Source organism: Neovison vison, chromosome 2, assembly GCF_020171115.1.
Source record: "Neovison vison isolate M4711 chromosome 2, ASM_NN_V1, whole genome shotgun sequence".
Taxonomy (NCBI): Eukaryota; Metazoa; Chordata; class Mammalia; order Carnivora; family Mustelidae; genus Neogale; species Neogale vison.
The window spans coordinates 18,110,234-18,137,562 of NC_058092.1; the positions used below are offsets into that span (position 1 = coordinate 18,110,234).

The 27,329-nt window shown below is 49.8% G+C and overlaps 1 protein-coding gene across 1 annotated transcript in view; it reads left to right on the top strand.

The window, feature by feature from the left end:
• Positions 1 to 5,223: 5,223 nt before the first annotated feature.
• The window catches only part of LOC122899579 (non-compact myelin associated protein), a 42,084-nt gene continuing 19,978 nt past the window's right edge, over positions 5,224 to 27,329 (top strand). The window contains exon 1 of the mRNA XM_044237444.1: positions 5,224 to 5,254. The gene's annotated coding sequence lies outside the window, so the exon portion shown is untranslated. The remainder of the gene's footprint in view (positions 5,255 to 27,329) is intronic.

Sequence of the window (27,329 nt, forward strand, 5' to 3'; positions counted from 1 at the left end):
GAAGGGAGAAGTGAGAGCTGCATGGTCCTGGCCAACGGGGTACAATCTCAGGTGCTCAGGAGGCTAGTTTGTAGTAATAACAAGGAAAGGATGACTTGGCTAACGAAGAATGAATGACTCGGTGCATTTGAGTATTTTCCATATGGACAGAGCAGCTGTTTGCTATTTTTCAATCTCCAAGCACCTAAGATACCAACTGAGCCAGCCAGGTGCCCCTCCCTTCAAATCTTAATCAATATACAGACATACATTTTATATGGTTGTCAGAGTTGGCCTGTGCCATTTTCATTCTCTACTTAGGGATTGTCTTATGGATAAACACATTCTTGTGTCCCCTCTACTCTCAGTAAACTTCTTTACTTCTGACACTTCTGGTTACCAAATGTGTGTGTGTTGGCAGGCCATCCCCACACCAAACAATTCTGCAACACCCGATAGGTGTCCTATAATCTAACTCAATTCTGACACTATCTACCAGGAGTTAGCATCAGATCCCTCAGGTTAAGGACTCAGTCCCCCAAAACTATCTCCCTCTCCCCACCTTCAGTTGCCAATCATAAGTCCAGATCGTTACCTCTGCTTCTTCTTCTTCTTTTTTTTTTTTTTTATTTATCAGAGAGAGAGAGAGGGAGAGCGAGCACAGGCAGACAGAATGGCAGGCAGAGGCAGAGGGAGAAGCAGGCTCACCTGCCGAGCAAGGAGCCCGATGTGGGACTCGATCCCAAGATGCTGGGATCATGACCCGAGCCGAAGGCAGCTGCTCAACCAACTGAGCCACCCAGGCGTCCCCATTACCTCTGCTTCTGACCAACTGGTATAAATCAGAGGTTCCCATGGTTCCTTCCCAGGTTCAATTAATTTGCTAAAGCAGCTCACAGAATTCAGGCAGTTTACTTACTAGGTTACCTATTTATTAAAAAGGATATTAAAGGATACAGATGATCAGCCAGGTGAAGAAATATATAGGGTGAAGTCTAAGAGGGTCCTGAGCACAGAAGCTTCTGTCCCCTTGGAATTTTGGGGTGTGATACCTTCCTGGCATGGGGACATATTCTTGTTCACCAATGTGGCACTTCTCCGAACTCTATTCTTTTGGATTTTAATGGAGGATTCATTATACAGGCATGCTTGATTAAATCATTGGCCATTGGTGATTGATTCAACCTCCAGCCCCTCTTCCCTCTTTGGATGGGGAGGGGCAATAAAGTTCCAACTCTCTAACTTGGCTGGTTCCAGCAACCAGCTTCCATCCTCAGGTGAACTAGGGACTTTCCAAAAATCATTTCATTAGCATGCACTTAGGTGTGGTTGAAAGGGGCTTGTTATGAATAACAGATGACATCCATTTCCCCCTTATTACTCTGAAGCTATTTCAAGAACTGAGGACAAAACCAACTATTATAACCAAAGATGACACTGTGGCTCTAATCAGGAAATTTTAAGGGTTTGGGGAGCTGCAATCCAGGAACCATGGATGAAAACCAAAATATACATTTCTTATTATAAATCACAATATCACCCCCACACAGTTCATAAATTGCAGAAGCCTGAGTATTTCTATGATTGGTGCCTCTGTTATGAAGCACAGTTGGTTTGGTCATTCTCCATCACTTGGAACTGTGGTCATTCCTAATTTTTACATGTGGCCTGATGTGGCACCTTAGGTGCCCTGTTCCTAGTGTTGACCCCACAAAACTGTCAGTTATTTTACCAGCAAAAAAGGTTTATTCCGTAATAGCAGAGAATTGCAACTCGGGGACCTGCAGTCTATGGAAAAACCATAGGCGAGTCCAATGAACAAAGAAGAACCTTCTTTTATAGAGGAAAGGGCAGGGTGTTGGGAAGGGCTGTTAGAAACAAAAATTCCATTGGAGGAAACTGGGAGTTCTAAGAGTAGTGGCTTTTCCCTGGATGAGCTGTGGCAGTCTCTCATTGGCTAGGCTGTTGCCAGGCAAGGAGAAAAATCTTCCTTCTTCATGCCTGGGAAGTAAAGTACGGGCTTCCTTCTGTGGGGAATGCAAGATATTGTGTCTTTCTATTGATTCTGCAATTGATGAGGAATGGTAGAGGGTGAGAGCTTCCTCTTCTGGCCTCCTGACTCCACGTCAAATGAAGTTTCCTTTATTGAAGTTCGCACTGATTTTGTCCAAGAAATAAATGAAAGCTCATGGTCAGACTAGTTCTGGACTGGGAGCTAGGAGACCTCTGTTTTTACCCAGGATGTGGGCATGCTTCCTCAACTCTCTGGGCTGGGGCTCTATGGGTGTGAGGTCCCAGAGAGATGAGAAGATCTCCAAGTTGTGTCCAGCTCAGCCAAAAGAGGGGTCCATGATCCTGGTCGTGGAAGCCTCCATTGTTCAGGGCATCGTGACTCATCAGCAGTCACCCCATGGCCTTCTTCGAATCCTCCTCCCCCTCAGCAATTCCTGTGTGCCCATCTTCCAGAATATATCCCAAATCTGACCACTACTTCCACTGTCACTCCATTATTCCACACCACCCTCCCACCTGGGCTTCATTGATCTGTTCTCCTCAACCAGAGAGGTCTATTACAAACATAGGTCAGATCAGGTCATTGCCTGGCCTTCCAAGTCCATGAAATGAGATGTACTCCTCACAGTAACCTGTGAGACCTCACAACATCTGACCTCTGCCTGCCTCTGACCTCATCCTGTCCACTCTGTCTTCAGCCCCCACTCTGGTCAACCACATCAGCCTTATGGACTTTCCCTCCTCCAGGAATGCCCCAACTCCAGTGCTCCCTACACCTCCTTGCTTGTCCTGCTCTAAAAAACTTTTTCTTTAATAAAAATATAAATTTAAAGATCTAATTGGCTTTGTTAAGTGATTCATGTCAGGCAGCATCTCATCTAGCAAGTAGAGGGGAGCTCTGAGGAGTCATACAAAACAGAAGTTTTCTATAGCAAGGAGGGTAGGGAAAGGACGTTATTAGCAAAAGAAAAAAAGTATTGTTCCAGGCAATGTCATTTTCCTTGTGGGGTTGGGGAAGAACAGGGGTTTTTATCATGCACATTACCTCATCTTCCTTTGGGGGATAGAGAAGGCCCATGTGACAGATTTCCTCACTTTTTCTGGTGCTGACCAGAAAATTCCTGACGGACCAGTGAAGACTTCATTTCTGGGGGAGGGTTGAAACTGCAGTTAGGTTAGGTTGAAGCCCTAGTATGGTGACAAGGCCTAGCATAAGTGACTCCATCTTGGGCCTGTGGTTTTCTTCTTAACACCCTTCAGGCCCATCTCACCTGTCTTTTCCTGGCAGATGGTCCTTACCCTCCCTCCCTTTCTAAAGGAACCCTGTCTCCCACTTACAGTGACCAGTGACAGCATGTTATTGCTTGCTTCAAGGGGCTTTTCACAGGTTGTCTTTCTCTTGTGTTGCCATCTTTTGTGCTAGAGTATCAGCTGTTTCTCCCACCTCCCCTGGAAGGTGAGATCTACAGGGTGGGGCACGGCCTCCACTGACTCTGGCCTGCCTTGCGGAGTGCCCAGCCAGAGGTGAACATTTGGGAGGACTTAATGATTGCATACTCGGAAAAATGAAGATTCTCTTTCATATTTCTGCTTCACTGGGCTTGGCTCAGGTGTCTGACCCTAGTCAACTATTTATGGGGGAGCGGGGAGGCTGGGGATGGGAGGGGTTCTGTTCCTAAATCCTTCACTGTAGGTGTGTGCAAGGCTTTCTGATGTGGTGGGTTTCCTGTGGCTGGTTTAGCCCGGGTTAACAGAGAAAGCAGAAGGTGGGGGTCAAGTCATGGATGGCAGAAAGCTGAAGGCCATCAAATCTCATACAGGTGGAACAACCTAGGGATGCCAAAGTCCCCTTTGTGTCAGCACACCCCCCTCCCTAGCCCTTATCACTTAGCATAGGAAGTTTCCCATTTATTTAGTATTTTACAAACATTATCTTTTTTAAGTCCCATCACAACTGTGCTGAAGCGAGTATGTTATCTTCATCCGACCAAAGGAAATGGAGTCTCAGAGAGGTTTAAAAAACCGATTCTGTCTTGCAATGGAGTCAGGATAGGAACCTGAGACCACTGACTGCTGAGCCTTGACCCCAAGCAGATTCCAGCAAGAGCTTCTAGTAGCATCTGGAAGTAGCCCCAGAGATTTCAGATCTCAGAGCCTGAGCGATCTCTCCCTGGGCTCCCCTCCTTTCTTCATGGCCCCTGCTTCATGGACAGGTCCACCTCTCCCATCACATGGAAAGCTATTTGAAGCCAAGGATTGTCTTATGTCTTTGGTGAGGAAGTAGAATCCCAGAATTACACTTCTTAATCTCTGTTAATAAATACTACCATGGAGTTTCCCGTGAAAACACGGTAGACTCTTCGTTCTCAGGCAACTTGGGAGGACACTGTCAAGGTATGGACAGCATCTCATAGGGGGCCCATGGCAACACATGGCCCAGAACCTTACACTTTCAGGAAATCACTTGAAAACAGAATGAGGAAATCTGACTGTGTTCCTGGTTCTGTTACTGACGTTCTGTGTGACTTTGGGCAACTCACCTCTGCTTCCCAGGCCTCAATTGCCCTGCTTATATAAGGATAGGGCTTGGGATTCTTCTAAGACCCCTTCCCTCTTTCTGTACATATTGGTTGAAGACCTATGATGTGCTGGCTTAGTGTGCGGGTGGGATGAGGGAGGGATGGGGGGTTGGGGTTTCAGGAGGAAATATACAGCAATGAACCACACAGTCCTATAGAGGAGATGGGCCTTGATTCCCCAGGGCAGAGTTTTTGACCCCTTTGAGCTATCAAACCTGGTGTAACACCTTGCAACAGGTCTAAACCCTAACCTGCCCCCAAATCTTTCAATCAGATTAACGAAGTCCCACTTTAAAGACACCTACCTCATCTGCCCTGGGGTATCTCCAAGGTCCTTTCTCCCTTTTGGCCCTTGAAGAAGTCTGACCTGGCATAAGTGGCCTGCGGGACGGAGCGTCCCCGTGGTGCCCCACCTGGGATCCCAAAAAGGACCCAGGTCCGGGAGAGGCTCGAGGACACCACGGGGAGGCGCCGCCACTCCAGTGTCCCGACCCTGGCGCCCCCGGGGCGGTCCCCAAGGCCCTGGGACCGAGGGGCGAGCTCGGCCTCTCCCCAGGATCACCTGCGCCGGGTGGGGCGGGGCCGGGGGCGGGATCCCCGGCGGGTAGAGCCTGGGCGGCCGCGGTGGCGCCGGCGGGAGGGCGAGCGGGCGGCTGCGCAGGGCGGGCGGCTGGCCCCGGCAGGTAAGAGGTCGCGGGACTCCGGGACGCCCGAGGCTGCAGGGAGCGCGGGCGGCTCGGCTTGGGCGCTGCTGCTCGAGGTCCACCTGCCGGCCGCGCCTGGTGCAGGAGAGCCCGGGCGTGGGGTATGAGGGCTCCCCGAGTTGCTCCACTTTCGTGGGAGGAAGGGCCAGCGGTGGGCACGCGATGGCAGCGATCGGAGCCGGTGGGAGGAAAGTTGATCATCTCGCGTTGGCACTCTGGAAACGCCTAAGGTGCCCAGAGTGCCGAACACGCTCAGCCAAGCGCGGAGAAGCGCCCCGAGAACTAACCTGCCTTTGGGGGGTTGATATTCCGGGTATCCAGTAGGCAGGTCATACCCTTGTCCCGCCCTCCTCCCCCACCAAGCCTCGGTCTGAGAGCTTGAGACTCCCCGGAAGAAAGGGGAGCTGACCTGGTCAGCAAGGAGGTAGAAGGGACTTGCAACCATTCAGGACCTGTGTTTGCTTCATCTGTGAAATGGGCGTCTTGATGGGTGGGCCTCATGGGGCGACCTCTTCCGGAGGAAGATCAGTGATTCTGTGAGATGAAAAGCCACACCAGGGGGAGGAACCCAAGGGCTGGGTCAGATCAGCAAATTGAGTAGACACGTTGGAGCAGCTGCTCCAGAGGAAAGACGTAGGGACAGCTACTATTCTGTGGTGTGGGTCCCTAATGGGACAAGGAGATGGGTGAGTTAAATACTAGGTCTCCTTTAGAGGGACCAAGGAAGTCCTCTAGTCTGGGAGGAGGATCTGGAAAGCTTCTTGGAGGAGATGGGATTGAGTGGAGCTGGGGAAAAAAAAAAAAAAAAAGCTCTGTGCTTAAGGAAGGGTGGTTTGGCATTAATCAACCTAGGCATTGGAATCTTGCCTTGCCCCTTAGCCTGTGGCTAACTTAACCTTTATTCCTCTATGGCCCCGTTTGATGTACTCCCTAAAAGAAGCAGTTTCTCTGAAAGGTTAAATCAGATAATCCGTGTAAAGTACTTAGTACAGAGTCTGTATGTAGTAGGCGCTCAACAAACATAAACTATTAATTTCCACTAGACTGTAGCTCCTTGGGGGCGGGGACAATGTCTGTTTGGTTCGCCATTAAATTCCCAGCACCAACCAGTATGGTGCCTGGCATATAGTAGGTCTCACTACATAGTTGTTGAATGAATGAACAAGTACTCAACAAATAAGTGAATTTAGAGATGGCTAGATGCTAACAGATGGATGTAGCTGACGGTGGTCCAGGTGGATGAGACAGTGTAAACGTAAGCCCAAAGTAACAGATCGGGGTACCTCTGTCGTATGGGGCAGAAGGCTAACAGGAGCATATCCAGAGCATAGAGGTAAGGAAGGGCACTCAAACTCCTGGGATCCTGAAGCCCAGCAGCCATACAGGGGTAGGGGAAGGAGCTGGAAGTACAGGTAGGTCAGATAGCCTTTGCACATCCTGTAAGTGTCCATCTCAAAGTTACATGGCTAAGGGGAGGATGGGGTGCTGGGTACCTGATGGGAGCAGAATATGACAAGAGAAGAGCCCCGGGCCCCCTTTGTGGGGGTGAGGCATTCCTCACCTTGTCCCTCCAGGTCTCCAGGCAGGGTCATGGTGAGGTGGCCGAAAGGGGCAGCATGGTGCCGCCAAGGGAGCCAGCCCCTGGGTGTGTGTGATGAGCCAGGCAGAGAATGAACCAGGTCAGAGGAAGGTGCTCCACATTTTGAGGAATCTGCTGTAATAGTTTTATATCACCAGCAAATCCTCATGGGGGGCTCCCGCACTCCCGATCCCACTATGGACTGTGGCCACTCCAGCCTCAGGCCACAAGCGAGCTGTGTGTTTGGGGGTAGAACCATCCTCTAAGCTAAGTGAGGGACCTTTCTCTTTTCTGAAGTCCCAGAAAGGCAGCGTGTGTTGGGTTTTTCTGTCCCCGGGGTGACCAGGAAGGTGTGAGGAGCAAAGACGTCAGGTGAAGGTGAGGGGTTGGGGGAACATATCCACAGAAGACAGGAGGCCTAGCCCTCAAAAAAGTCTGGCTCAAACTGTCTCCTCATGGCACTTCCCATAGTTGCTCATAATCGTTGGTTTAATTTGCCATTTGCCCTGGATCCGTCAGTGCCCTAGAGACCCTCGCGGCTCTGAAGAACGTCCCCGCTGATCCCCGTCCTCCTGCTCCTGGTGCACAGGGTCATAGGGTGTAAGGGCTACAGGGACCCTGGGCAGTAAGAGAGGGCACTCGCCGTTGACAGGTGCGGAATCGGGTGAGATGTGCTCAGCCGTGGAGCGTTGTGGGGCAGGGGAGGACCCCAAGTCTCCTGTTGTATGTGCTGTCTCGCTACAGAGGGCCCTGAAACTCTCTGGGAATTGACAATGCTGCCACACTTGCCTTCGTTTTCGGATCTTCCAATAAAATGGGATGAAAAGTTAGAAAAAAAGAAAGGTAAAGTGGATTTTAAGTGGCTCAGTGAAACCTTTTAGTTAAACAAGACGGAAAGTCACGTACGTTCACTTTGTCTTTTTAAAGATCCATATTGATCTTAAAGAGAAATCATTAGAATAGGGACCTCTCTATCCTAGGCTGAACTCTTGCTGTCAGAAGCGCCTGTGTCCAGATGCACACTCTGCAGGCCTCCCCAGAAAGGCCCCCAGAGGCCGCCTGGAGACAGTGACATGTTTAGTTGTCCTGGACAGCCACCAGGCCCCACGCAGCCTGTGCCCATCACCTTCCCCACCTGATGCAGTTGTCAGTCGTGGGCATCTTGGCTTCTGGCATCCAGCTCTTTGCTTTGGGATCCGGCAGGAGGGATCCCTCTTTGTTTTCTCTCGAACCAATGCCTTATCAGAATTCTAGATCCTAGGCAGCCAGGAGGAGGCAGGAAGAAAGGAAGGGGGGAAAGCGATCAGCTGTGGATTCCTGAGCAGGGCTGGGGTGTAGGTAAAGCTGGGGAATGTGGCCCTGGGGCTGGAACTTGTGTGGTTTGAACCTCCCCGGGGGTGGTGGCTGCAGTTGGGCCTAAGGAAGGAAAAGAGGGTGTGCCAGTCTCTAAGACAGAGCGGTCTGGTCTTCTGCCAGCGGGAAGGCTGGCTGCGGGGCCTCCTGTCTGGGCTGGCTGCCCCTGAGCTGCGGGGGCCCTCGGCGGGGCTGCTGGGTCCTGTGGTAGCCGCTGGGGGCCTTGAGGAGGTGGAGCAGGTGATGGTAGAGACCTGGCATCTCAAGGTCAGTGCTGACACCAGAGGACCAGTGGGCCCTGCCCCAGGGTAGCCTCGGGCAGAAGTCAGCAGCAAGCCTAGGCCAGGAGCAGGGACTTGGGCCTCTGCTTTGGACTTGTGGGATCTTGTTCAAGCCACAACACCTCTCTGGCCTCCGTTTTGTAATATATTAGAGAGGATACTAGCTATAGAAGCCACAGCAGTCATTTAATGGGTATTAGTTCCCCTTCCCCTTGAGAGAAGCTTGTGTCTTGGGAACTGTTGAGCCAACCTCTTGGGCAAACAGCATCAGAATTTTTTAATTCCTCTGCAAATCACACTTTATTCACTCATTCCGCTCAGGGCTAACACCTGCCCCTGGCCTGCGCTGGGGATTCAGACTTTGCTTTCTTTGCTGCTGGGTGCAAAGAGAGTTTGCAGCCCCCCAGCACGGCACCATGGGCTGGCTCCGAAGATTCCATCTGTGGCGGGCCCTGCAGTTGGCATGGAGGGAGACAAAGGATCACTCCTCTTTGCCAAGTGCTTGCTGGTGTGTATACACGCTGCTAAACGCTCCACATGCCTCGTGGCCTGTAACACCCACAGGATCCCAGGAAGACAGCAGTCATGTCCCCTAGTTCTGTGCCAAGGCTCAGAGACAGAAGTCACTCACTGGTTGTCACAGACACAACCAGGGTTGCATTCAGACTTTCCTGGGCCTGAGGCAACTTTGCCTTCAAGGGCCCCTTACTCCATAAAAAAATATTAAAAAGTTATATTTCTGGCTGCCTTGGTATATTAAAGCATTTTCTTTGGGGAGCCTGGATGGCTCAGTCGATTGAGCACCTGACTCACGTTCATGATCAGGTCTTGATCTCAGGGTCACCAGACTGAGCCCTTTGTGAGGAGCCACGCCCAGTAGGGGCGTCTGCTTGATATTCTCCCTCTCCCTCTGCCCCTTCCCCACTTGTGCTTGCTCTCTCTCTCTCGAATAAATAATTCTTTTTTTTTTTTTTAAATGATTTTCTTCAACCTTAAAGTTTCTTTTCTGATTTGGAAAAAAATGAAAAAATTTTCGTAGGCTCTGGGCATTTTGTCCCTTGTGCCTGATGGCAGCATGGGCCCGGGAGCTGGCAGGGCTGGGATTCCAGCAGAAGCCCGCTGCTGTGGGAATCCTAGTCTCCTCACTGCACTGCTGTTAGCAGCTTAGAAAAAAAGAAAGAGGGGCGCCTGGGTGGCTCAGTGGGTTGGGCCTCTGCCTTTGGCTCAGGTGGTCATCCCAGGGTCCTGGGATCGAGTGCCGCATCGGGCTCTCTGCTCAGCAGGGAGCCTGCTTCCTCCTTTCTCTCTGCCTGCCTCTCTGCCTACCTGTGATCTCTGTCTGTCAAATAAATAAATAAAATCTTAAAAAAAAAAAAAAAGAAAGGAAAGAAAGAAAAAAGGTTATTTGAAATCTTAGCACCTAGAGCGGCATTAATAGTTCTCTGTGGAAAAGGGAACTTGATTTGTTTATCTTCCCACTCTCTGCCTTGCTGTTTTTTGACGTAAACATTTGAAGGGTCAAAATCACTGGATCCTCTTTCTTCAAAGCTCTAGATGCTCCACACGGGCCATCTCTCTAATCACAGACCCTAAGGAGAACTTGTTTGCCCAGAAGACAAAGAGGATCCATTTATTTTTTTTAGAAATAGCTTCGGGTTCCTACCTGGTCCCCTGTATCAGTATCCTTGGCAAAAATAATAATAATAATTATTATTATTAATAATAATTAAATAATAAATTACTGTTGTTATTATTAACACATTTGCATCCTCTGAGGGTTTGGGGTTGGACACTGTGCCACTCCTTTGGCATGCACTGTCAGTATGAATAGATACTGTGATCATTTCCGTTTTGCAGATGAAGACACTGAGGCTTAGGAAGACACTGAGAGTCACCCAAGTGGCAGTGCCAGGATTGGGACTGGGGTCGGCTAGCTGATTGTCAGAGCCTAACCTCCATGAAGGCAGGGACCGTTTCCCACCATCCCGCCATCACCTGGCACAATGGCTTGGTAGGTATGAGCCTTCAAAGCAGAATGAATGAATGTTTGGCTGACCCCAGAGCCTGACCTCTTAAAAAATCTCCTCTGTCCTGCTCTTTAAGGAAGCTTACTGGCTTCCAGCCCTGCCCCAGCGGCAAAAATTGGCTGCTGCCCCCCAAGGTAGTCTGGGACAGCTCAGAGCTGGAGTGAGGAATTGGACAGGTGGAGGCCCAGGCATTCCCTGTCCCATCCACACCCCACCTACCACCCCCACCCCCAGCCTGTGGAGTCCCACTTGGAGAGTCCATCCCCTGCCCAGGCTGCTGCCCGTCTAGGAACTCGAAGGTGCAGCCTGATAGTCACAGACAGAGTGCCAGCCAGAAGGGGGTGGCCAAGGGTGTCTGTGTGGCTCTCCATCTTTTTCGTCTCTGGTTATGCCTTTGGCACCTCCCCAGGGTACAGTACAGTACCAGAGAGATAGCTGGTATCCCCAGAGGAACTTGAACTCACCTGACACTGTAATTAGACACCTAAGAAATATAGATACTGGGGCGCCTGGGTAGTTCAGTCGGTTGAGCATCTCCCTTCGGCTCAGGTCACGATCCCAGGGTCCAGGGGTAGAGCCCCGAGTTCGGCTTCCCGCTCAGCTGAGAATCTGCTTCTCCCTCTCCCTCCCCTCCTCCAAGATCATGCATGCTCTCGCTTGCTCTCGCTCACTCAAATGAGTGAATAAATCTTTAACAGAATATTTATCAGTTTATTTGAAACAGAAAATTTCCATCACTTCTGAATATAGAAACAAAACAATGTCAATTGCCGTCGACAGAAGATAACCAAAGAAGCAGATCGGTGTCATTAAATTCTAGCTAGACAGTTACCCCGCGTCTGAGCCCAAGGCTGGCCCTCTCTTGGTTGAAGAGATGAACAAGGGTGCTGCTAACACTGGAGCCAGATTCCAAGTTCCAAGATCACGCAGGGACAGCCAGTCAGCTTCCAGATCCTGATCACACAGTCCTGGCCACTGTGTTCTTAAATTTGACAGTTTGGAGCAGCTTCGGGATTCTCCCGCTTTCCTGATTTTGGCAGGTGCCATCCACAGCTCCCCAGTCTGGCCAGTTCTGCAGCGTTGTGGAATTCTCCAGCCTTTCTAGTACGATGTATAAACCAGGTGTATAAACCCCTTCATACCTCAACTGCCAAATACTGTTTTCCATGGCTTGCGTTGAGCCTTGCCTGAAATGCCCGTTTCCCTTAGTTCTTGCAATCTCCTAGATTTCTTTTATTGTCTAAGTATTTCCTCCAAGAGGATCTTCAGTGTGGGCCTGTGTCTTCGACCTTCTGCAGCTTTATTTGCCTCAGAATATTTTTATTATGGGAACTCTTGGAATGACACCGTGGCTGGCTTTAAGATGCTGGACTGAAAGTGTCTTCTTTTCAATTCTTAATTACTTTATGACTTCTTTTGTTACCCAGGAATAGAATGGCAGTCTGCTTCTTGTTCCTTTGTAAGGAATGTTACTATGTTACTTCTCTTTCTCCCTGCTCTTCCTCTCTGTCTTTCGTTGTCTCAATGTCACCCCGGATCCGTGTGGATTTTTCCCTTATTTCGACTTCTGGCTAGTCTAGGAGCCCCTTCAATCTGAGTCCATCCATGTTTGTTTAATTCTGGAACATTTGATCTCTAATGATTCATTCCTTATTTCCTCTCTCCAGCTCTCCAGTTTTATTTTCCTTTCCTTTTGGGATCCCTACTTGTGCCATCCCTCTCAGCTTTTCGTTCCTTTTTTTTTTTTTTATGATTTTATTTATTTAGTTGATAGAGAGAGATCACAAAGTAGGCAGAGAGGCAAGCGAAGGCCTGGGGGTGGGGGGTGGGGGGAGGGAGGAGGTTCCCCACTGAGCAGAGAGCCCGAGGAGGGACTTGATCCCAGGACCCTGGGATCATAACCTGAGCCCAAGGCAGAGGCTCTAACCCACTGAGCCACGTAGTCACTCCGCCTCTTGGCTTTTCTTTTTCCTTTTTTACCTCTTTATCTTTTCCTGCTTTGGGGGAACAGTCCTAATCTGACTTTGCACTAAACTAATGAATTCTTCAAGTGTATGCATCTTGATATTTACATAGCTGTTGTGCCCTTTATTTTAAATGTTCTGTTTTTCATAGCTCATGTTTTGACTTTGTTCTCACCTATGACTTCTTGTTCCTGCATTGTTTTACACTTGTTCGCTCTAATCTCCTTAATATGATTATCATGTTTTACTTTAAACTCTTGGTCCCCCTGGTTCAGTAATTTCACTTCAGATAGAATGTAGCTTGATTTATTGTCTTTCTTTTATAGTAGCTGCATTTCTTTTTTTTTTTTTTTAAGATTTTATTTATTTCAGAGAGTGAGTGGGAGAGAGAGAGAGAAGGATCAGGGGGAGGGGCAGAGGGAGAGGGAGAAGCAGACTCCCTGCTGAGTAGAGAGTCCGATGGGAGGCTCAATTCTAGGACCCTGGGATCATGACGGGAGCCAAAGGCAGATGCTTAACTGCCTGAGCCACCCAGGTACCCTATTTTTTTAGGTACTTCATTTTTTTTTTTTTTTAAGATTTTATTTACTTATTTGACAGAGAGAGATCACAAGTAGGCAGAGAGGCAGGCAGAGAGAGAGAGGAGGAAGCAGGCTCCCTGCCGAGCAGAGAGCCCGATGCGGGACTCGATCCCAGGACCCTGAGATCATGACCTGAGCCGAAGGCAGCGGCTTAACCCACTGAGCCACCCAGGCACCCAGGTACTTCATTTTTTAAAAGATTTATTTATTTGAGAGAGAGAGAGAAGGGAGAATAGGAGATAGTCTTGAGCAGACTCTGTGCTGAGCGTGGAGCCCGATGCAGGGCTGGATATCATGACTCGGAGATCACGACCTAAGCTGAAACCAAGAGTTGAGGCCTACCCAACTGGGCAACCCAGGTGCCTAAACTGATAAATATTTTTTTTTAAAGATTTTATTTATTTATTTGACAGGCAAAGATCACAAGTAGGCAGAGAGGCAGGCAGAGAGAGAGGAAGAAGCAGGCTCCCTACTGAGCAGAGAACCCGACATGGGGCTCGATCCCAGGACCCTGGGATCATGACCTGAGCCAAAGGCAGAGGCTTTAACCCACCGAGCCACCCAGGCGCCCCTAAACTGATAAATATTTTAAAGGAAAAGTGGGTCCAGGAATCTCAGTACAAAGTCATCATGATTGGTGCAAACAGTTATTAAAAGTGATCAGAGGGGTGCCTGGTTGGCCCAGTCCTTACGCGTCTGCCTTCAGCTCAGGTCGTGATCCCAGAGTTCCAGGATCAAACTCCACATCAGGCTCCCTGCTCAGCGGGAAGCCTGCTTCTCCCTTTCCCACTCCCCATGCTTGTGTTCCCCCTCTCCCTGTGTCTCTCTCTGTCAAATAAAAAAATACAATCTTAAAAAAAAAGTGATCTGAGGTGGCCGAGGTTACCTGGGGAGGAGGGGACAGTTAGGCCTCACGATCGAGGCAGGTTTAGCTTGGTAAAGGTGGGAACACAGTCTTGGAGTCATGGGCTGGTTCTGTGTTGCTGGGGACCCGACCACTCCAATCCTTAGGCGTTTCTAACAACCATTTATTATTTTTTGTTCATCGCTCTTTAGGTGGGCCAGGTTCAGCTGGGAGGTTCTCCCTTGGGGTCTCACCTGGTTTCAGTGACATATTCAGACACCTGAAGATGCAGCTGGCATCTGTCCTTGGGTGTCCAAGGTGGCTCACTCCCATGGCCGCCCACTGACACTGGTTGACAGCTGGAGCTGTCCACTAGAGCATCTACCTGTGGCCTCCCCACAGGTCTGGGGCTTCTCAGGGCATGGCAGCTGGGTTCCAAGAGGGAACTCTCTAGGAGCAAGCACCCAGGAAGCAGAAGCTGCCACTTAAGGGCTGTCCCCCAAATTCTGGTGAACCTAGCAGTCCAGCGTTCACCTAGATTCAAGGCAGTGAAGAAGTAGACACTGCCTCTTGGTGGGCGGAGTGACAGGGACACACCGCTGAGAATCACATGGGGGATGGAAGATTCTGTGCAGCCAGCTTCCCAGGAAGGGAAGCACTGGTGAGTTTGGGAGAAAGGAATTAGCTCCCTTTGCCTGGGATGGAAGGAAGGGAGGAGACAGGTATTGGTGAAGAAGACTAAGAAAAGTTCATGGAAGATATTGATTGCCAAGACCAAGTCAGGGAGAGATACCTAGCAGAAAATTAGGTCTTAGCGTCTCCATACTTAGAATTACTTTTGCAACAAGTGAGTCCCCAGGGAAGAGGCTGGTGGCTTCTGTCCCTTCACCATAGCATATCCCTACCCCACTTCCCCCAATCCACTGAGCCGTTGGACAGTTACTATATGCTGGGTGTGTGCCCAGGCCAGGTACCATGCAAGTAAGTCTACGGGAAGCCCCTGGAATACCCTAGAAATCCCAGAATTTCTTCCTTCCTTCTGATGCTGACAGGCCAGGTCTAGGGACCCGGAGGAGGTCGCACAGGACCAAGAGAGAGGGTCCTTGACTTCACAAAGGTTAGAAATAAAACACGAGCCAGTAGGAAGTGAAAACAGTTTCTGGAAGATGTAGAGAGAGCAGTTATAGACGGACTGTCTGGGAGACTCAGAAAAGAAAGGAGGGGGTCTCGTCTTTGTTCGGGGTCTGGGGGTTTTCACTGAGGACAGTGGTCTGGTGTATGTGTCCTGTCAGGCATCCGGGAACCTATTAGAACAAAGACAAGAGCCCAGGGGTTAACTCCTTGGAGCCAGAGGGTCTTGGCATCCAGATGTCTTCCAGCACCAGTGGTCTGGGATACGGACAAGAGCTTTTGTCTCCATCATTCTCACTTGGTCCTTCCTTATGTGTTGTCTCTTCTAGAATAATCCTTAACTCCTTGTCCCTTACAAGGAGGAAGTATGCTATTTGCATTACAAAATGTGTAAAGGGAGGTGGGATGCTGGTCCTAGCAAGAAAAGAAGCAGGAAGAGGAGTGAAAGCAGATTTTTAGGGAGTCTTTCAGTTTCCCCATCTCTGTGCGGTGGCTTCCAGATCCCCTCTTGGACTCTTCATGGCCCCCAAATATTTTGTGAGGCCAAGCATCCTGGGTTTTTTACTAGTAAAATCGGGTCCAAGTGGAAGCAGCGGAGGAAGAGCGTGGAGGTGAGCAGGGGCTCCGATCGCCATCTCTGGGGCTCAGGGAGCCAGAGTCTGGAGATTTCAGTGCACATTCAGAGCTGACCCATCCTTGGCATTTGCGTAAGCACCTCTCTTCCATGAAGCCTCCCTGTGCGCGCATACTCATTCATTGATTCATTCAGGTGTCTTCTTCCATGGCAGGCCCCCTCCCCAAGGGCTGAGTGCGGGCAGTATGGCTCCAAGGCAGGCTTTGTCCCCCAGGGAGCACCTAGAATAGAAGGGAACAGAGATCTGTCCACCATTTACACTTCGGTGTGCTGAGTGCTCTAACCCAGGTCTCTGTCAGAGGCCTCGAAGATTCTCAGAAGAGACCAACCTACTTGAGATCAATGGGGAGGCTTTGGGCTGGTCTCGGAGGATAAGGAAGCCAGTATCTCTGGTGCCCACTCTTCAGGCTCTCTGCTAGGGTTTGTGCACTGCTAAGTGACTTTTGTAGGCAGAACCCTTCCACAGGCCTGGTTTAATCAGCGAGGCTAAGTGATTGGCGTTTACTAGAAGCAGTTCTCATCCCCTAACATCCATGTCCTCTGAGGCAGAGCTGGGCTGGGCACAACGGTCTCCTGACTCCCAGCCCAGAGCTCGCTCCTCACCCGCCTTCCTCCATGGCTGTGGGGGCAGGCTGTGGTGTTTGCTCAGAACCTGAGCCCGGGGGCAGAGAGCACAGAAATATTTATTTATGTCACGGCCAACCCTGCCTCCTGGAGGCCCCTAATGGGTAGCTCACAGAGAGGTTCAGTTATATAATCCCCAGTTGACACAGCAGGAAGGAGAAGGAACTGCATTATAATTATTCCTTTTTTTCTCAGCACTGGACACATTCTGAAGCTGGATAGCTTGACCTTTTCCTCTCTGCTTCTTCCTTCCTCATCTTACTGACCTGGGATCTCCAGGGATCTTGGTGGTTCTAGATCATTCATTGGTTTTGGCCTCGATTCTGGTGAGACTGGAGGTGTGGGGAGATCTTCTGGAAGGTGGGGGGTGGGGAGAGAAGGGAATATATTCAAGGGCTGCTTCCTGCCACACACTACACCAGAGGCTTTATAGTCATGATCTCTCTCTTTTTATTTTATTTTTTTATTTTTTTTATTTATTTTTATTTTTTTTTCCAATTTATTTATTTTCAGAAAGATCTCTCTCTTTTTAATTTAAATTTTAATTAATATATAGTGCAATATTGATTTCTGGAGTAGAATTCAGGGTTTTCATCACTTAATATCCAATACCAATGCACATCACAAATGCTTTCTTTAATACCTATCCCCCATCGAGCCGTTCCCCCACCCACCTCCCTCCATCAACCCTCAGTTTATTCTGTCTCTGTTAAGAGTCTCTTACGGCCCGTTTCCCTGTCTCCTCTTTTTTCTTTTCTCCCTTCCCCATATGTGCACTGCTAAGTGACTTTTGTCTTCTTTCTTAATTTCCCCATATGTGTGAGATCATAGGGTAATTGTCTTTCTCTGACTTATTTCACTTAGCATAATACCCTCTAGCCTCATCCACGTCATTGCGAATGGCAAGATTTCATTTTTTCTAATGGCTGAGTAATATTCCATCCCACACACACACACACACACACATACACCATATCTTTTTTATCCATTCATAAGTCGATGGACATCTGGGCTCTCTACCCAAACAGCAACCCTAGAGGGAAGTTCCATTTATTACCTGGATTTTACAGAAAGGAATGGAGGTACAGAGAGGTTAAGTAACTTTCCCAAGGGCACCCAGCAGAGCCAGGTCGGCCTGGCTTTGGTGCTTCTAGTTTTCAGATGCCTCACTCTGATCTGTAGCAGGGATTCTTGAGAGAGCAGGGGTGCTGGCTTCTCCCTGTGGAGCAAGTTCCTCTGTCGCTGAGTCCCAGCCGTTCCCTCACATCTCATCTCCTCTCTGGCCTTCCCTAGACTCAGCTCCACTGCTCCGGGACCTTCACCATCCCATCCCCTCACCAAATCGTACACTTCCCTTCCTGAATGTGCTCATCCCCACCCCTGCCCGACCCCCATCTCCCCTCCTGCTGTTCCTCCCAGCTAGAATGTCACTCCTCCCTTCTTCACCTTACAAAATCCCAGTAAAATACAATAACAACAATAATAATGAAGCCCATTCATTGAGCAGGAGCAGAGAAGTGTGGTGGTTGACAGCAGACTTGGGGTGTTTTGCCAGGGCTCCACCCAGTCCCACCAGTTTTGTTGGCTGTGTGATCTCAGGCAAGTTACTTAACCCCTCTGGACCTCAGTTTATTCATGGGTAAGACCAGAGATGACAATACCCACCTCAGTAGGATTATGGCATGAAAGGAGTTACAAAAATAAAAACTACACGGGGCGCCTGGGTGGCTTCAGTCGGTTAAGCGTCTGCCTTCAGCTTCGGTCCTGATCCCAGGGTCCTGGGATCGAGCCCCATATCAGGCTCCCTGCTCAGCCCGGGGAAATCTGCTGCTGCTTCTGACCCTCCCCCCACCCCCTCTTTCTCTCTCTGTCTCAAATAAATAAATAAAATCTTTAAGAAAATTAAAATTTAAAAGTATACAAATAAAAACTTGCAAAGTTTTTAGAAAAATGCTTGGCTCCTAAGAAGTACTCATTATATGCTTATTCTTAACATCAAACCCTCAAAGTGTGGGGCAGACTCTAAGTCAGATTGCCTGGGTTCACATCCCATCTCAATCGGTCACCTTGGCCAATTTATTTACCCTCCATGGGCCTCAGTTTCTCTAACAAATTTAAAGGCTAGTATGCTTTCCACTTCAGGTGGATGGAGATAGTCCAGTAAACATAACAGTACTTAGTAGAGAGCCTGGCACTTAGAACCAGCATCAGCTATTACTGTATTCCTGGGATTCAGACCCAGGTCACTCTGCCCCTCCCACCCAAAAATTTAGTGACCCCATGATGCCACTCAGACTCCGCCCCCCACAGCCTGCCCTCCCCACCCCCAGTACCCACCTCTCACCCTCTCTGAGCTACACGGCACTCACTCCCCATCTTGTGTCTTTGTGTCTCATCTGCATCACCATGGCAGCCACATGTGGCGGGAAAGCATGAGCCACGTGATGTGCATGTGACCCTGGCTCAGGATGCAGCCTTTCAGGCGCAATTACTGAACCCCCTGGGGCTCATTCACTTAGCCAGTTTATTTCATTCAGCAACTGGGTGTTCATTCCTGCAATGTTCCAAATGGTTTTCAAAGCCCTAGAGATTCAAAAGGTAAATAAAAATGGACACAGCCCCTGGACTTGTAGACCTCAGTTTAGTACAGGACACAACCATCCGTCAAAGGGAAGATGCTTACTGACTTATGGGGAGACAGGGACACGGAGATGTGAGAGTGCACAGCACAGGGATTTAAAGTGATTCTTTCTTTCTTTCTTTCTTTCTCTTTCTTTCTTTTTTTTTTTCTTTTTTTGAAGCGATACTTGGGGTAAAGTATCAGACATGTCAGTAGGGCTCAGCCCATGCAAAGGCCCTGTGGCAGAGATGGGAAGGACTAACAGGGCTGAGCTCAGATGGAGAGGAGACTGGAGTGGTCTACAGGATCCGGATACTACACGGAAGACTTGACTGTTGTAAGTTCTAGTTTGGAGTAGACTTGAAATTTTTAGCAGTTGCTATGGCTGCATCACTAAGAATTGTGGGGGCCCAGGGCAGAGGGAGGCTGGGCCTGTTGGGAAGTTATGGCAGCATCCACAGAAGAAAACACAAGCCTGGGCCTGAGCAGGGAGGGGGATGAGGAGGGAGACAAGAAAGAAAATTTGTAAGAAATGACGATAAATTTGAAAGACTTGAGCGATGAAGGTGTTGGATGGGTAACAAGTTTAGGTTTCTGGCTTTGGAAGCTTCAGAGGTTGCTGGTATCATTCCCTGTGATAGGGAACCCCAGAAGAGACCAGCTTCTGTGACCAAGAGACTACCTGGGCCCTCATGAAGCCGGTTGCCTCGCCAGGGAAAGCTGCCAAGTCATCACGATGACGACAATAGCTAATTGAGTCACTTGACGGTGACTGTAAGCAGCTAATCGAGCGCAGAATTTGAACCCTGGTCATCCAGTGCCAGAGCCTCTATGGTACCACTGCCCACATGCCATTATCTTCGCCTCTCAGTGCCTCCCAGGTGCCAAGAACGGTGCCAGCCCAGCCCTGGGCTGTCAGCTCTGCATGAAAAAGACAAGCGCCCTGTTCTCACAGAGCTTGGGTCTGGGGAGGGGGTGGGTCACAAACAAGACAGTCTGAGCCCGCAAAGAGCATTAAAGAGGGTAAGTGAGATAATTCCTGAGGGTGGGGGAAAGGGAAAAAGCTTGGACAGACAGGTGATGTTTAAACTGACACAAGAACATAATTGCCTAGTCACATCATAGTTTAGAACTCCGGTGGGTCATAGGAGCAGGAGTGACAAGCTTCATAAAGTAGCAGTTTGGGGTTTTGGTGGGGGAAACATTTGACATACGTTCTGATGTATTAGAAGGTTTGGTTTTGAAGTATAAGTAGGAGTTTACCAGGCAGACAGGATCTGGAAGTCACCCCAGAGAGAAGCACAGGTAGGAACAGAGGCAAGTAACACTATAGGGTGCGTGTGTGTGTGCATGCGCGTGCACACCTGGGGCTTAACATTTCGGAAGTCCATAAGCTCCATGTTGGACGACCAGGCTCCAAGTCCCAGTACTTGATTAGCTAATACCATCATTGTCAAGGGACTCAGTTAACTATTATCATCATGGAAGTGTAGTCCATAAGCTCCATGTGGGCTCAGATGCTGGGGCTGTATTGTTTCCTTTTTGTCTCCACCGCCCAGCATCATCTCCGACAAACAGCACACGATGACTGAATATTTACCAGATGAATGAATGAGTGAACATGTGATTGACTTAGCGGTGGTAGGAGAGGCAGCAAAGAGAGGAGGACAGAGTGCGAATCAGTGTTGGCCACTGTGATGTTAGGTGTGCCACTTGGGTCATTTTAAATGTTCTAGGAGCTGCATTTAAAAAGAAGAAGAGGGACGCCTGGGTGGCTCAGTGGGTTAAGCCTCTGCCTTTAGCTCAGGTCATGACCTCAGGGTCCTGGGATTGAGTCCCGCGTTGGGCTCTCTGCTCAGCAGGGAACCTGCTTCCCCCTTTCTCTCTGCCTGCCTCTCTGCCTACTTGTGATCTCTGTCTGTCAAATAAATAAATAAAATCTTTAAAAAAAAAAAAGGTAAAAATAGGGGTGCCTCGGTGGCTCAGTCGGTTAAATGTCAGACTCTTAGTTTCGGCTCAGGCCATGATCTCAGGGTCATGGGATAGAGCCCTGCATCGGGCTCTGTGCTGGGTATGGAGCCTGCTTAAGATTCTCTCTCTCTCTCTCTCTTTCTCTCTCTCTCTCTCGTCCTCTCTAAAAGAAAATTTTTTAAAAAGTAAAAAGAAACAAGGTAAATAAGCTTTGAGAATGCATTTTATTGAACTCAGTATATCCCAAATATTCTCAAGGAGGTAATCAGTGTTACGACATTACTAACAAGATATTTTCCATTCTGTTATTTTGTGCTCGGTCTTCGAGGCCCCATGCGTGTTTTACAGGCACAACACATCTCAGGGCACGGCCGCCACATTCCCGGGACTCCGCAGGCACAGGGACCTGTGGCTCCCACATTGGAAAGCACGCATCTGTGTCGGTTGGTGAGAAACCTGCTAGGGAGTCAGGACTTGATTCCTCCAGGCTGATGAGAGGCCACTGGGGGGCCGGGCAGAGAAGAGCAAGGGCAGGTTTGTCACTCCCGAGGTCTCTCAGGTGACTGTGTCCTTGATGGCTTGTGAGAGCAGAGAGGCCCCTTCCATCTGCTGCACTGCAGGGGGAAAGTCACATTTGGGGTGAAGGGGGGGAGGGTCTCACTCCACCTGGCTGTGGGGTGACTGGGGAGGAGATGGGACTATGAGTCACCCCCTTGGTGAACTCTAGAGCCTGAGACCCCCGCCCTGCACCCCTCTTTCCCGAGGCCGTCCATGGCCCCTGAACCGGGAAGGCTTTGGCTGAGCCCGGCATCTGCTGTAATTCGTGGGTAAACAGACGAGGCTCTGGGCAGCTGGGCAAGGAAATGAAGCACCTCTGCGTGTTTAGCTACAGCCCCACCTGGCCCCGCTCCCTCGGGGCCGCCTGGGGACACACGGGCCCACGGAGGCCCACGCTCACACTCGCTGCCTGGCCTGGGCTGCTCAGCGCCCCCAGGAGTATGCAGGGGGGGCTCCCAGCTCACCCTTCCCCGCTTCCTACTCGTTTTCCTACTTCCTTGGACTTCAGACTCACACTGCCTTGCACTTTGCACACACCCTACATGTCTCTTCCATGTTCCCTCTGACTCTGGGGGGCGGGAGTGCTGGATGCTGGGAGGCTCCTGGGTGCTGGGAGGTCCCACCCCTGCTTTGGTAGCTCTGTGACTTTGGGTGGGTTACTGGGCCTCTCTGAGCCCCAGTTTCCTTGGGTGTAAAGCAGCAAGTGTGCAATGACGATTAATTGAGGTTGTGCACACAAAGCTAAAACACAATGCTGGGCACAGCGTAGGAGCCCAACAGAGGTGTCCTGCCTGCCTGCTAAGTATCCATGGCTCCCAGGGGCTCACAACACCCGGGGCCCTAGATTCTCCCAGGCTATCAGCCTCAGGACAGGGCTCACCCAGCACTGAGGGCCTGAGAGACAGGGCCGCCTGAGCTCAGCTCTGCAGGTGTGAGGTTCTAGGACTTTTCAGTTGCATGGCTGATTCTTCAGAGATGACACTGGGGGCCCCCAGGACGTTGAGGTGGCACCCGGGCCAGGTCAGCCCTGAGAGAACCCGGAAGCAGGACCAGGGCCAGCTTCCCCACTAGGCCCAGCAGTCACAAAACTTAAAAAACTCTTAAGAGGGGTTGTGGGGGGGGCCCTCCCCCCACAAGATTTTAACTTCTTTGGAAATCAGGGGAGAAGAAAACCAACTTTTAGAGAGGAAGAAAATGTTTTCCATTTTTTCCTCACATCACCTCATATTTCTTCACATTTTTCCCTCACAACTTTTTTCACATCGGGAAGAAAAATAAAATATTAAAGCCCATGAGAATTTATTCTGGGGGGAGCACAGAAGTCGCGATGTAGCCCTGACCAGTTCTTCATTCACTCAGATGCTTTTGTTGGCCAGGGCACTTTCTGTCAGTTCTCTTTTTTTTAAGACTTTATTTATTTATTTGACAGAGAGAGGGAGAGAGAGAGAGAGATCACAAGTAGGCAGAGAGGCAGGCAAAGGGGGAGGGGGAAGCAGGCTCCCCACTGAGCAAAGAACCCAATTCGGGACTCGATCCCAGGACCCCAGGACCATGACCTGAGCCGAAGGCAGAGGCTTTAACCCACTGAGCCACCCAGGCGCCCCTTTCTGTCAGTTCTTGTTCAAGCCTTACAGTCTGATCCACTGCACACATATCTTGGCTCCCTCTGATGGGGAAAACGAGACTCACGGGAGGTAAATCAGTGGCCCGCGACAGGGGGTTGAGAGGTGACCAAGGTGGGATTTGAGCTGGGGTCCCTCTGAGTCCAAATGCCTTCCTTTATCACAACACACTATGTGCAAATTCCTCATTTTATTTAATCTGGTCCTCAGGGCAGTGAGGGTGGCACAGTCATTCCCATTTTAAAGCTGAGGGAACTGAGGCCTGGATTAGAGGAGGAAGTCTCTTGCTCTCGGTGGCTTGCCTAGTCGGTAGGGGTGTCGGGGACTAGCCCTCTCCTCCTAAACGCTCCCTATGGCCCCCTGCAAGCACCCTCACCTGCCCACCCCCGACATGTGGACAAGGTGGGGCCTGGCCCTGCCGCCTTAGAGGGTGGGGAGCAAAGAGAGGCAGCGGGCCAAAGACCAGAGGGAAGGTTTAAAAGAAACCATGGGTTCCCCCAGACAAATGCCCCTCTGTAGCTCTAGGCCTGTTGTGACTGGCCAGGGGCCAGCTCTCACCGCGGCAGCTTAAACGGCTGGGGTGGTTTCCCCACCTCCTCTCCTCTCGGCAGGCCAGTGCCTGCCAGGCCCGGGCTTGGGCAGGAAAGGGCAGGGGTGTTCCCTCTGGAATGGAGGGTGTGGGAGGCCAGCAAGATTCGGGAAGGGCGAGGGGCCATGTCCTGAACCAAACTTGCGGCGGGGCATGTCACAAGATGGAAGGCGCATGAGACGGAGGTCACTGGGTCTCCGCTGTGTGTTTTGCAGGACAACATACCAAAGTCCAGACAGAACAAAGGACTTGCCCAAGGTCACACAGCAAGGACGTAGCAGAGATACTCCTAACTTCCAGCCCAGGGTGCTTACTTCCTGCACAGGCCTCCCTGCCTGTCTGTGTTGAATAGCTAAGATGGTGAGCTTCGCAGATCAGGCAAGAAGGTCACACGTTAAAATTACAAGAGTAAGGACTAGGTTTCTTAGAATTCCATGTACAAGGGCAGATACCCCAGACAGCATCTACATCCTAAACACGTTCATTACAAACACTTTGAGGTCAGCCAAGTGCTTGGAAAAGGCAGAGGGAGAGACAATAAAAGCGAGACCATTGGAAGGTTGGTTTTAGGGACGAATGCAGTTTACAGGAGTCTCTTAGAGGACAGTGGTCTTGGTTCTTAAAGGCAATGATGAGCCCCCCCAAAGCACTGGGGGGGTGGGGTACTTGGTTCTCGCAGGTCGCTGGTTCCCATTTGGGTTTGGTGTTTGCCCTGCTCTCCCACCCCCATTTTCCCCCCTAGAAGTTTACAGTTGCCCAGGTCCATGGGGTACCATACTCCGTTTCATCTATGTGTTCGTGCTCTGATGGACGACAGTTAGTAGCAGCTCAGAAACCCCAGTCTGTGCCTTCTAGAAACATCATGCCACGCAGCAAGTGGCACCTGAGCTGAGGGCAGTGTGAGAGCCTGGTGGGGTCTCCCGGATGGCCCACTAGCTCACTTCCTCTAGGTGTGGTTTGGTTCTTTCTTTTGTTGTCATTGATCTTGTTTCAGATCAATCAACAAGGAGTTCTCCAAACGGTACCAAATTAACTATCAATGAAACAACGTCTCTCCATACCCCCCGGGTGCCTCGCTGGCCCTCAGTTTCCCTCTGTGTAAGGAGAAAGGGCTATGGACTCTGTAGTTTTCAGACTGGCTCCCACGGAGTCCTGTGACCGCAGGGAGTTGCCTCCCAGGACCCCCACCACAGGGGTTGGTGAATGAGAAAATTGGGGTGAATGAGAAATTGGGTGGGGGGGGTGGTTCAAAGGGAGGTGTTTGGTTCCGTAAGGCTTTGGGGAAGCTTCCTTTTCTATCATAAATTCCTTCCCCAGACTTTTCCAGAGAAGAGTAGATCTCCTTTCAGTTTGGACCAACACATCGGAATATCGGCCAGTTTCCCGTTTTCTGGCCTCTGTTGTCCCCTGACTCAGACTGTGACCCCCCGCCCCGCCCGGGCTCCCCCCGAGTCCCTGGATCCCCTGTCCTTCCACACCTAGTTCGTTCCTCTGCTTTCGTGGGGCCTGTCCTCCAGGAGCTTCCCGGGGAAAGGTGCCTGGTGGGGGAGGGATTTTATTTTATTTTATTTCATTTTATTTTATTTATTTACTTTTTTCTTTTGGAGCTTCGCATGCCAGAAAACGTCCTTCTGCCTTTCCACTCAATGTTTAGTTTGGCTTCCTGTACACTTCTGGCTGGAAATTATTTTCCCTCAGAACTTTGGAGAGTTGTCTCAGAGCTCCTAGTGCTGCTGATAATTTCTCCTCTCATCTGATTGTGGGTCCTTTTATTTGCATTTGACCCTATTTAAAAAAAAAACCAAAAAAACCCTAGGGAGGTGTATGAGATATTTTCTTTATGCTCAATGTTCTGAAAAGACATAATGATGAGCCCTACTGTGGGTCGTCCTGGGGACTCAGAGGGTCCTTTCATTCTGGAAGCTCCTAGTCTACATTTCTGGGAAATTTTCCGGGATTCTTTGATAATGTCCTCTCTTCGATTTTCTCTTTTTTAATCATTTCTAGAATTCTTATTAAGAGGATGTGGGACCTCCAGGCGCAATCTGTTCTGACCTACTTTTATCTTTTTTGTTTCATTTTCTGAGAGATTTTCTCATCTTCCAACCCTTCTATTAAAGTTTCTGTTTGATCAGGCTTTTCTTATTTATTTCTTGGCACCCTTTCTTGTTTTCAGAATATTCTTTTCTTACAGCACCCTGATTTGCTTTATAGATGCGGGGTCTTACCTCTCTGAGAACAAGGACATTTTCTTCTGCCTTTTGTTTCGTCTGTTTGTTTTAAATGCCTCCAGCTGTTCATTTGTTTTGTTTGCTGTCTGTTCATTTGTTCGAGGCCCTTGGTCTATTGGCCCTTGGTTATCTTTTTGTTTAAGAGTAAGGCACTACAGGGGTACCTGGGTGGCTCAGTGGGTTAAAGTCTCTGCCTCTGGCTTGGGTCATGATCCCAGGATCCTGGGATAGAGCCGGGCATCAGGCTCCCTGCTCAGCGGGGAGCCTGCCTCCCCCTCTCTCTCTCTTTCTGCCGGCCTCTCTGCCTACTTGTGATCTCTGTCTGTCAAATAAATAAATAAATAGGGGCGCCTGGGTGGCTCAGTGGGTTAAAGCCTCTGCCTTCGGCTCAGGTCATGATCCCAGGGTCCTGGGATCGAGCCCCACATCGGGCTGTCTGCTCCGCGGAGAGCCTGCTTCCTCCTCTCTCTCTCTCTGCCTGCCTCTCTGCCTACTTGTGATCGCTGTCTGTCAAATAAATAAATAAAATCTTTTAAAAAATAAATAAATAAATAAATAAATAAAATTTCTAAATTATTTAAAAAAAAAGAGTAAGGCACTACAAAGCTCATTTATTTATTTTTTTAAAAGATTTTATTTATTTGAGAGAGAGAGTGAGAGCCTGTGCATGAGTGAGAAGGGAGATGCAGGCTCCCTGCTGAGCAGGGAGCTGGATGCGGGGCTCAATCCCAGGACCCCAAGATCATGACCTGAGCCAAAGGCAGACACCTAACTGACTGAGCCATCCAGTTGCCCCTAAAAAGCTTATTTATTTTTTTTTTAAGATTTTATTTATTTATTTGACAGAGAGAGATCACAGGTAAGCAGAGAGACTGGCAGAGAGAGAGAGAGAGAGAGGGAAGCAGGCTCCCTGCTGAGCAGAGAGCCCAATGTAGGACTCGATCCCGGGACCCTGAGATCATGACCCGAGCCGAAGGCAGCGGCTTAACCCAGTGAGCCACCCAGGCGCCCTAAAAAGCTTATTTAAAAAAAATGTTTCCTGAGGTGCTCTGGTTAGGGGGTGGGGCTTGTCAACTAGTAACCTCATTGGCTGATTGGTGAGAACCTGGTCCTTTCATGGAGGCTCCTGTAACTTCTGTCAGTATCTAGTCTGTTCTCTTTGGCTGGTCAGTCTCCCCAGCCCCTCTCTAATTTCCTGCTTAGAGGTTAAGCGTGGCTGCCTCAGTTCAGGCCCAAGGGGCTCAGGGGACAGGGTGAGCCCCTCACTGCATGATTTAGACTTTCCCTCAGCCCCATTCCCAGCCAGGAATGAACCCCCACCAGTGCTAGGTTTCTCTCAGAGATCGGAGTCCTGAAGTCAGCTGTGCCCTGAATCACTTGGGGATCTTGTACGAGGCTGATTCAGGTCCAGATTCTTGTCTAGTGTTCCTGACGTGGCCTGAGAG